This window comes from Phasianus colchicus, chromosome 37, assembly GCF_987193195.1.
Source record: "Phasianus colchicus chromosome 37, bPhaCol1.hap1.1, whole genome shotgun sequence".
Taxonomy (NCBI): Eukaryota; Metazoa; Chordata; class Aves; order Galliformes; family Phasianidae; genus Phasianus; species Phasianus colchicus.
The window spans coordinates 27,501-35,704 of record NC_143472.1 but is presented as its reverse complement, the minus strand read 5'-3'; the positions used below and the strand labels follow the sequence as shown (position 1 = coordinate 35,704).

The 8,204-nt window shown below is 49.7% G+C and overlaps 1 long non-coding RNA gene across 2 annotated transcripts in view; it reads left to right on the top strand.

Annotated features, from left to right (window-relative positions):
* Positions 1-710: 710 nt before the first annotated feature.
* LOC149913403 (uncharacterized) overlaps positions 711-8,204 on the top strand; it is a 7,505-nt gene continuing 11 nt past the window's right edge. Inside the window, exons 1-3 of one of the 2 annotated variants that reach the window (XR_016461230.1) lie at positions 711-1,282; positions 2,778-5,292; positions 6,502-8,204. The exon at positions 6,502-8,204 is cut by the window's right edge and continues 11 nt beyond it. This is a non-coding gene — a long non-coding RNA (uncharacterized LOC149913403). Of the gene's footprint in view, positions 1,283-2,777 lie in introns of both variants that reach the window. The other variant, XR_016461231.1, reaches the window with a different exon arrangement.

The following is an 8,204-nucleotide window of genomic DNA, read 5'->3' as shown; positions in this document are numbered from 1 at the left end:
TCCAATGTCTCTTCTATCAAAAGAAGACGTCCTCCTGCTTGAGCAAGTGACAACAGTAAGACTATGTCACATTTTGCCTTGTGGCATTACCTACATGACCATGGAGAAGATATGAAGAAGTGGCATAAACAGTTCAAGCTATGACTCAACAGCTCCCATTCACAGGGCCATTAAATGACAGATGTGTGTCACTGGGAGTTGTAGGTGTGCAAACAGCACTCTGCATACCCAGCTGTGATTTCAGCCTTCGCTGTCTGGGCTGCTCACACAGATCTCAGCATCTGCTGTGTCAGCACTGAGATCCGTGCTCCCCAGTCTGTTAGAAGAGTCACCAACCAGCACCGAGGACAGCCTGGGATCAAAGTGTGAGGACTATCACAGGTCATCCATCAGCCTCCCTTGGTAGACATTCACGTTATTCATTTCCTTTGCTCTGTGGCTGTATCAGCACTTTAAGAGCACAGCCTGAAGCTGTGATAGAGCGCCTGGGGAGGGGTGCAGCCCTGCAAGCACAGCTGGGGGCAGTTTGGCTGTGGGGTGGGGCAGAACCAGTCTCCACCCCTCCCTGACTCCATTTAAGGGCTGGGAAGCACAGGGGCAGCATCTGAACCTGGGGAGTGCTTCCTTTTGAGTGTGGGGTGAGTCTTACTCAATGGGGTGGGTGATCCCTTCCCTATTTTAGGGCTGTGATCTCTCCCTTTTCTAGGGTCTCCTGACTACTTTGGAGGGCTGGCAGCCATCTGTACATGGAAACCGCTTCCTTTAGTGTGTGGGTGAGTGTTGGTCCTTGGAATGGGGTGAGTGGCTCTGTTTTTATTTCAGGGCTGTGATCCCCCCTCTTTGGGGGATCCTAATGTCATTTAAGGGTGGTAGCTGTAAGGACAACATCTGAACCTGGAGACTGCTTCCTTTGGGGTATGGGGTGAGCAATTCCTGCTTTGATTCAGAGTTGTGAGCTCTGCCTTTCTGGGGGAATCTCAAGCTGGATTAGAGCAGCTGTATCTGCTGTGTGTGTTGTTACCTCTTCAGTGGTTCTCACCTCATAATCTCCAGTCTGGGGCTCCAAACGTGGTTTGTCTGCTCCTATGTCATCCCACTTCATGGCTGTAATTCATAGTGCCATGTGTTAATTGCACCAATACAGAATTTTTAAGGGCATTCTGTGCATTATTATCATGTATTAAATTACATTCTGCATCTCTTCTGACTTCATTTTGCAACCCGATGGGGTTTAAGGATTGCCTGGGCTCCTCTGATCAGTGGTGTGAGATCTGTGCAGCAGGTAATGAACATCGCAAGCCCCACGTTGGTGCACTGCTTGTATGCAGGTTTGCGATGCGGTCCAACTCCCCCACAGTGACCATCCACAGCTGGATCAGGTTGCTCAGAGCCTGACCCCGTTTCACCTTGAAAGGGATAGCACATTCACCACATCTCTGGCAACCTGTTCCACCACCTCACCACCCTCACTGTGGAAGACATTTCTTGTATATCTAACCTCAATTTTCCCTTCTTCTTTCCTTTAGGCATTGAAAGGCTGTTACCAGGTCACCTTGGCGCCTTCTCTTCTCCAGGCTGAACAGCCCAACTCTCTCTTCTTATAAGAGAAGTGTTCCATCCCTCGGTTCATATTTGTGGCTGTACTCTGGATGTGCTCCCACAGCTCCGCATCTCTCCTGCACTGAGGACTCCTCATTTGGATGCAGCTCTCCAGGTGAGGCCTCACCAGCGCAGAGCAGAGGGGCGGGGATCACCTCCCTTCGCCTGCTGACCGCGCATCTTTGGATGCAGCTCAGGATACGGTTGGCTTTCTGGGCTGGAAGGGCCCATTGCTGGTTTGTGTCCAGCTCCCACCCACCAGTACCCCAGGCCTTATTGGGCAGGACTACGCTCAGTCTTTTCACTCCCCAGCATATTTTGGTGGTGGGTGTTCCCTCATCCCAGCTGCTGACCCTGCACTTGGATTTGCATCCATTGCTCAGCCTGTTGAGTCCCTCTGGATGGCGTCCTGTCCCTCTGGTGTGTCACTGCACCCCCAGCTCGGTGTCATTAGGGTGCACTTAATTCCACTGTTTATGTTACTGATGAGGGGCAATCCCAGATGTTTATACGAACTGGGAGTAGAACCCCTTGAGAGCAGCCCTGCGGAGAAGGACTCGGGGATCCTGGTGGATGAGAAGCTGGACATGAGCCAGCAGAGCGTGCTTGCAGCCTGGAAGGCCAACTGTATCCTGGGCTGCATTAAAAGAGGGGTGGCCAGCAGGGAGAAGGAGGCGATCGTCCCCCTCTGCTCAGCTCTTGTGAGGCCCCATCTGCAGCACTGCGTCCAGGCCTGGGACCCCAGCACAGGAAGGACGTGGAGCTCTTGGAGCGGGTCCAGAGGAGGGCACTGAGATGGTCAGAGGGCTGGAGCGCCTCTCCTATGAGGAAAGGTTGAGGGAACTGGGATTGTTTCTCTTGGAGAAGAGGAAGCTCTGGAGAGACCCCATCACAGCCTTCCATTACTCAAAGGTAGAGCATAAGCAGGAGGGGGAATGGCTGTTTACGAGGGTGTATAGTGATAGGGCAAGAGGAAATGGTTTTAAACTGAGACAGAGGAGGCTTAGGTTGGTTATCAGGAGGAAGTTTTTCACGCAGAGGGTGGTGATGCACTGGAACACGTGCTTTAGAGTCACTTCCAGGAGGATCTGCTCCGTGATCATTCCCAGCACAGAGGTGAGACCGACGTGGTCGTAGTTCCCTATCCTTAATGACAGGTGTGCCTTTTTACTCACCAGAGACTTCACCTGACTGCTTGACTTCTCAAACACCACTGAGAGTGGCTCAGTGACTGCAGCAGTGAATTCCCTCAGAACTCTGAGACTCATCAGGACCCGAAGACTCCTGGATGTTCGGGTCCTCAGGTGGTCCAGAACCTGATGTCCCATCACAGTGTGGGATGGGGAAGGGTCTGTGGGACTGGCATTGCTTCCTCAATCCCCACCTACCAAACCAAAGGTGAGGGCTGTGTCTAATGAGCAGTTATCAGAGAAGAGGGAAGCTAAAATGTTGTTGGGTACCTGAGCCTTCTCATCTGTTGTTCCCAGCTGCAGTGCTGCCGGTAAGCAGCATCGTGCACAGAGTGCAGCCACGTTGCTCTGAGAAAGGAGCACTGCAGTGCACGTTTGTGAAAGAGGCACTACCCTACATGTGGGGGGCAGTGCCTTCAGTACTGTGTTGTGTCCAACAGTGGCAGCGGAGAGCTGAGTGGCAGCTGCTCCAGAGCGCTGTAACGACTGCATGGAGGTGTGTGGGTCTTCATGAGAACAGCCAGGAACTGAAGTCTGCGTTTCCTGGGACGCCTCGGGACCTCACTTTGCTGGCTGGTAATTGTCTGCCCAGCAGGTAAGGGCAATGCACACCCACCAGCGTTCACCCATTCCATAGCATGTGTCACGGAATTAACTAGATCAGTTTATGCCCGTGACAGGGGGCAGTAGGCCCCTGCCCTCCCCACCCCCCCCGCCTGGGCCCACAAAATGGGAAGGAAGGGGGAAAAGGAAAAAAACAGCGGCAACAATCTATGGAGGTAAACTTATTTTACTAACTATGATATCGGAATGCAAAATAATACGATATAATACAATCTAATTGAAATTGAGACTAATATCTCAAATAAGATATGAGAGAGAGTTCCCGAGACCGAGTCAAACCTGAAAAAGCTTGGAACGGCTAGGAAAGCACCCTCCAGCACCCACTGCCAGGCAATAAGAGATCGCCCCCCCCCGGAAGGGTCAGATCCCGTGACTTCCGCAATGTATAGGGACAGGTATGTAGAATTAGAGCATTAACACTTCCAGTACATGATGTTTTGATGTGGAATATTGAAAATCAAATAAGCAAAAACCAAAACCATGACAGCATGGCACAACATGGTTCTCCCAGTGCTCTTATTGCACTTAATGGTGCTCAAAAGGCTGCCTGTCCTTTTCTTTCTGTGTTCTCCTTGTCTCTGGCCTTTCACTGCGGTGTTCTCCTTCCCTTTGCCTTTGCTGTTCCTATTACATTCTCTTGCCCTCCTGTTTTTGTGTTCCATGCCACATTCTCTTGGCCATTGCCTTTGGCTTTCTTTGCTGCATTCACTTCAGCATTCAGTTTTGGCATTCCCTGCCGCGTTCTCTCGCCCTCCTGTTTTGGCATTTCCTTCCGTGTTCTCGTGGCCATCATCCTTGGCATTTCCTTCCGTGTTCTCGTGGCCATCATCCTTGGCATTTCCTTCCGTGTTCTCGTGGCCATCATCCTTGGCATTTCCTCGCCCTTCTGTTTTTGTGTTCCATGCCACATTCTCTTCAGCATTTGGTTTTGGCGTTCCCAGCAGCATTCTCTTGCCCTCCTGTTTTGGCATTTCCTGCCATGTTCTCTTGGCCCTTGCCTGGGCATTCCCTGCGGCATTCTCTTTGACCTCCTGTTTTGGCGTTCCAGCCACATTCTGCATTGGCCGCCTTTGTCGTGTTCTCTTTGGTCTCCAATTTTGGCACTTTCTGCCATGTTTTCTCTTAGCCCTTGCCTGGGCATTCCATGCCATGTTCCCTCGGCCTTCCGTTTTGGCATTTCTTGCTTTGTTCTCTTGTCCTTTGCCTTTGGCCTTTCCTGCTGTGGTCTCTTTGGCTGTATATTTTGGCCATTCCTGTTGCGTTCTCCTTGCCCTCACTTTGGCATTCCATTCGGTGCTCTCTTGGCTTTTTGCCCTTGCGTTAACCTTGGCTTTCCATGGGATTTCTGCTTGCCTTTGCCTTTGGCACTCTGGGATTAGCTGGGAGGCAGTGTTCATGTTAACCTCGACCTGAACCCACAGCTGAATGGGAGTTCTCACAATACTTATGTTAACCTGCAGCGTACCTGTAAACCAAACCCTTAACCCAATATTAAAAATGCCTCTTACCCTAAATGCTGACATAAAAATAATGCCCCATGTTTTCTGTCAAAGTAACCTTAATTGTAATTGTAGTGCAGAATACTATTGTTAAGTAACTGTAACTTCAAACCTATAAATAGCATTAATTATATCCCTAACGCTCCCTTGCGTCGTCATTAGAGCAACACGCGGAGGGTGCAGCCCTATATATGTGGGGCAGTGCCTTCATTACTGTATTGTGTTCAGCAGGTGGCAGCAGAGCTGCGGTCCTCCCGAGTGCCGTAACAACTGTACGGAGAGATGAGCGGGTCTTCATGGGAACAGCAAGGAACCAGAATCTGCATTTCCTGGGACGCCCGGAACTTCACTTTGCTGGCGGGTAATTGTCTGCCCAGCAGGTAAGGGCAATGCACACCCACCAGTGTTCACCCATTACTTAGTGAGACCAAGGTAGGGTTTCCAGAACTCATTTCTACATTTCATGGTGCCCTGAATGCTGCTTGTCTTATTCTTCCTGCATTCTCCTTGCCTCTGGCCTTTCACTGCGGTGTTCTCCTTCCCTCTGCCCTGGCTTTCCCTGTTGTGTTCTCTCGCCCTTCTGTTTTGTTGTTCCCCCTGGCATCCTCTTGGCCATTGCCTTTGGCCTTCTTTGCTGTGTTCTCTTTGGCCCTTGGCTTTGGCCATCTGTGCCACATTCTCTTGGCCTTTGTCCTCAGCCTTCTTTGCCACGTTCTCTTTGGCCTCCTGTTCTGGCATTCCCTGCGACGTTCTCTTTGGCCTCCAGTTTTGGCGTTCCTGGCCGCGTTCTCTTTGGCCATTGCCCTTGGCGTTCTTTGCCACATTCTCTTTGGCCTCTTGTTTTTGCATTCCCTACAGCGTTCTCTTTGGCCCCTTGCTCTGGCATTTTGTGCGACGTTCTCTTTGGCCTCCAGTTTTGGCGTTCCTGGCTGCGTTCTCTTTGGCCATTGCCCTTGACCTTCTGCACTGGCCTTCCATGCAATGTTCTCACGGACCTTGCCCTCCATTTTGGCCTTCTCTGCGTTGTTCTCTTTGCTCTCTGTTTTGGCGTTCTCTGCAGCCTTCTCTTCGGGCCTGACCTCTGATGAGGCCTTCTCTGGTGTTCTCCATGCCTTCGCTGTCCCTTTGCCTTTCCTGTTGCCTTCCATTGTGTTTCATCTATGCCTTTGCCCTCTGTTTTGGTGTTCTCTCGGGTGTTCTCCTTGCCTTTTGGTTTTGCCTTGGCCTTCCCTAACGGTCACTCCGAGCATAATCCTAATATACCTAACCCTAATACCTTCACCCTGACCCTATTGAGCTCTGAACCCCAAATGCAGTGCTAATTGTAACCATGACTGTATAGATAACTGTAGTAACCGTCCAAACTAACGCTGAACCTACGCTTGAATTGGGCACTAAACCCATCTGTAACCTTCTGTGTAATACTAACAAAAACACTTACAGCTTCCCTGTTAAACACTCCTAACCCTAATATTACTCAATTTGTCAGAGTAGTGTTTGGCTCCCATGTTTTGTGGGGGCGGGCTTACGGTGTGCGTCGTTTGCGTCTCGGCCTTCCTCTTTCTAAAGCGCGTCTCTCTGTATTACAGGTGAAGATCCTTCGGTACTCCCAGTCGATGACTTGCCCCACTTTCCAGGCTTTCCACACTGACCGCCAGCTCGGTTCAGTCGAGCCGTTACCCGCATCCCCCGGTCTGTTCCCTTTCCATAGTCTTCCTTTCGCTCTGCCACAAGCCCCTACCACCGCCTGAGATCATCGCAGGCAATGTGGGGACGTGGCACTCAGTCTCATTATAGTTCATCCCATTGGCCTCAGCACAGCGATCCAACACACCCTTCCTTAGCCCCCTTTTACTCCCAGGCCAACCAATGCTTCCTTCAGATGCGATTTGTGTTCCTTCCCAGCCACTGTGAGACTCGTGCCCCTTTGTGGCCATTTTGAGAGTTGCGCTGACTTGAGCGTGTGCAATCAATTTATCTCAACCAAATTGGTGTTAGCTTTGCAGTCATTTTGCATCAACCAAATTGGCTTTGCATTCAATTTAATTCAACCGAATTGGCTTTAGTTTTGCATTCAATTAATGTAAACCAAATTGGCTTCAGCTTTGCCTTGCTTATGGGGTTGGGTTAGCTTTGCTTTGTTTGTTTCTAGCGCAGGGCTAACCCAACCCCATAACCAACACTCAAGGCCTGTTGGAGGCAATCCGTGTTCCTTCCCGGCCACTGTGAGACTCGTGCCCCTTTGTGGCCATTTTGAGAGTTGCGCTGACTTGAGCGTGTGCAATCAATTTATCTCAACCAAATTGGTGTTAGCTTTGCAGTCATTTTGCATCAACCAAATTGGCTTTAGTTTTGCATTCAATTAATGTAAACCAAATTGGCTTCAGCTTTGCCTTGCTTATGGGGTTGGGTTAGCTTTGCTTTGTTTGTTTCTAGCGCAAGGCTAACCCAACCCCATAACCAATGCTCAAGGCCTGTTGGAGGCAATTCGTGTTTCTTCCCGGCCAGTCTGAGACTCGTGCCCCTTTGTGGCCATTTTGAGAGTTGCGCTGATTTCAGCATGTACAGTCAATTAATCTCAATCAAATGGGCTGTAGCTTTGCAGTCATTTTGCATCAACCAAATTGGCTTTAGCTTTGCCTTGCTTATGGGGTTGGGTTAGCTTTGCTTTGTTTGTTTGTACCGCAGGGCTAACCCAACCCTGTAAGCAACACCCAAGGGCCGTTGGAGGTCATTTGCCTTCCTTTCCGGCCAGTCTGAGACTTGCATTCTGTTTTGGATGGGCTGAGATCTAAACTGCTTTTGAGGTGGATTGCAATACATAATGTTTTTGAAAATGTAGTGTCACTAATGGGGTATGGAGGCTCTGTGACCTTTCTCTGGTTAATCTGACGTATGTAAACCACGTGTGTTAAACTGTATGGGGTAAGTGTATATTGCATCTCTAAACTGCATTGTGCCACATATTCAATCTGTGTGATGCTGCGCCTGTAAACTGTGTTGTGCCACATATGGAATGTATGGATGCTGCACCTATAAATTGCATTGTGCCATGTACAGAATATATGAATGCTGTGGCTATAAACTAAGTTCAGGAATTGTAATGAATATGGGTAACCCTGATGTACTGTATAATTGCTGGTATAGTTTATGTGCATATGATTCTGTAAAAATAGTGCTTTAACAAGTATTATTGCTGAGTCATTTAAGGCTGTGGAGTGTCTTGCTTTGTCACAATCATGACTTGGATCACACTTGGAGGTAGGTCTGAGAGGTAGGTATGGAGGCTGGG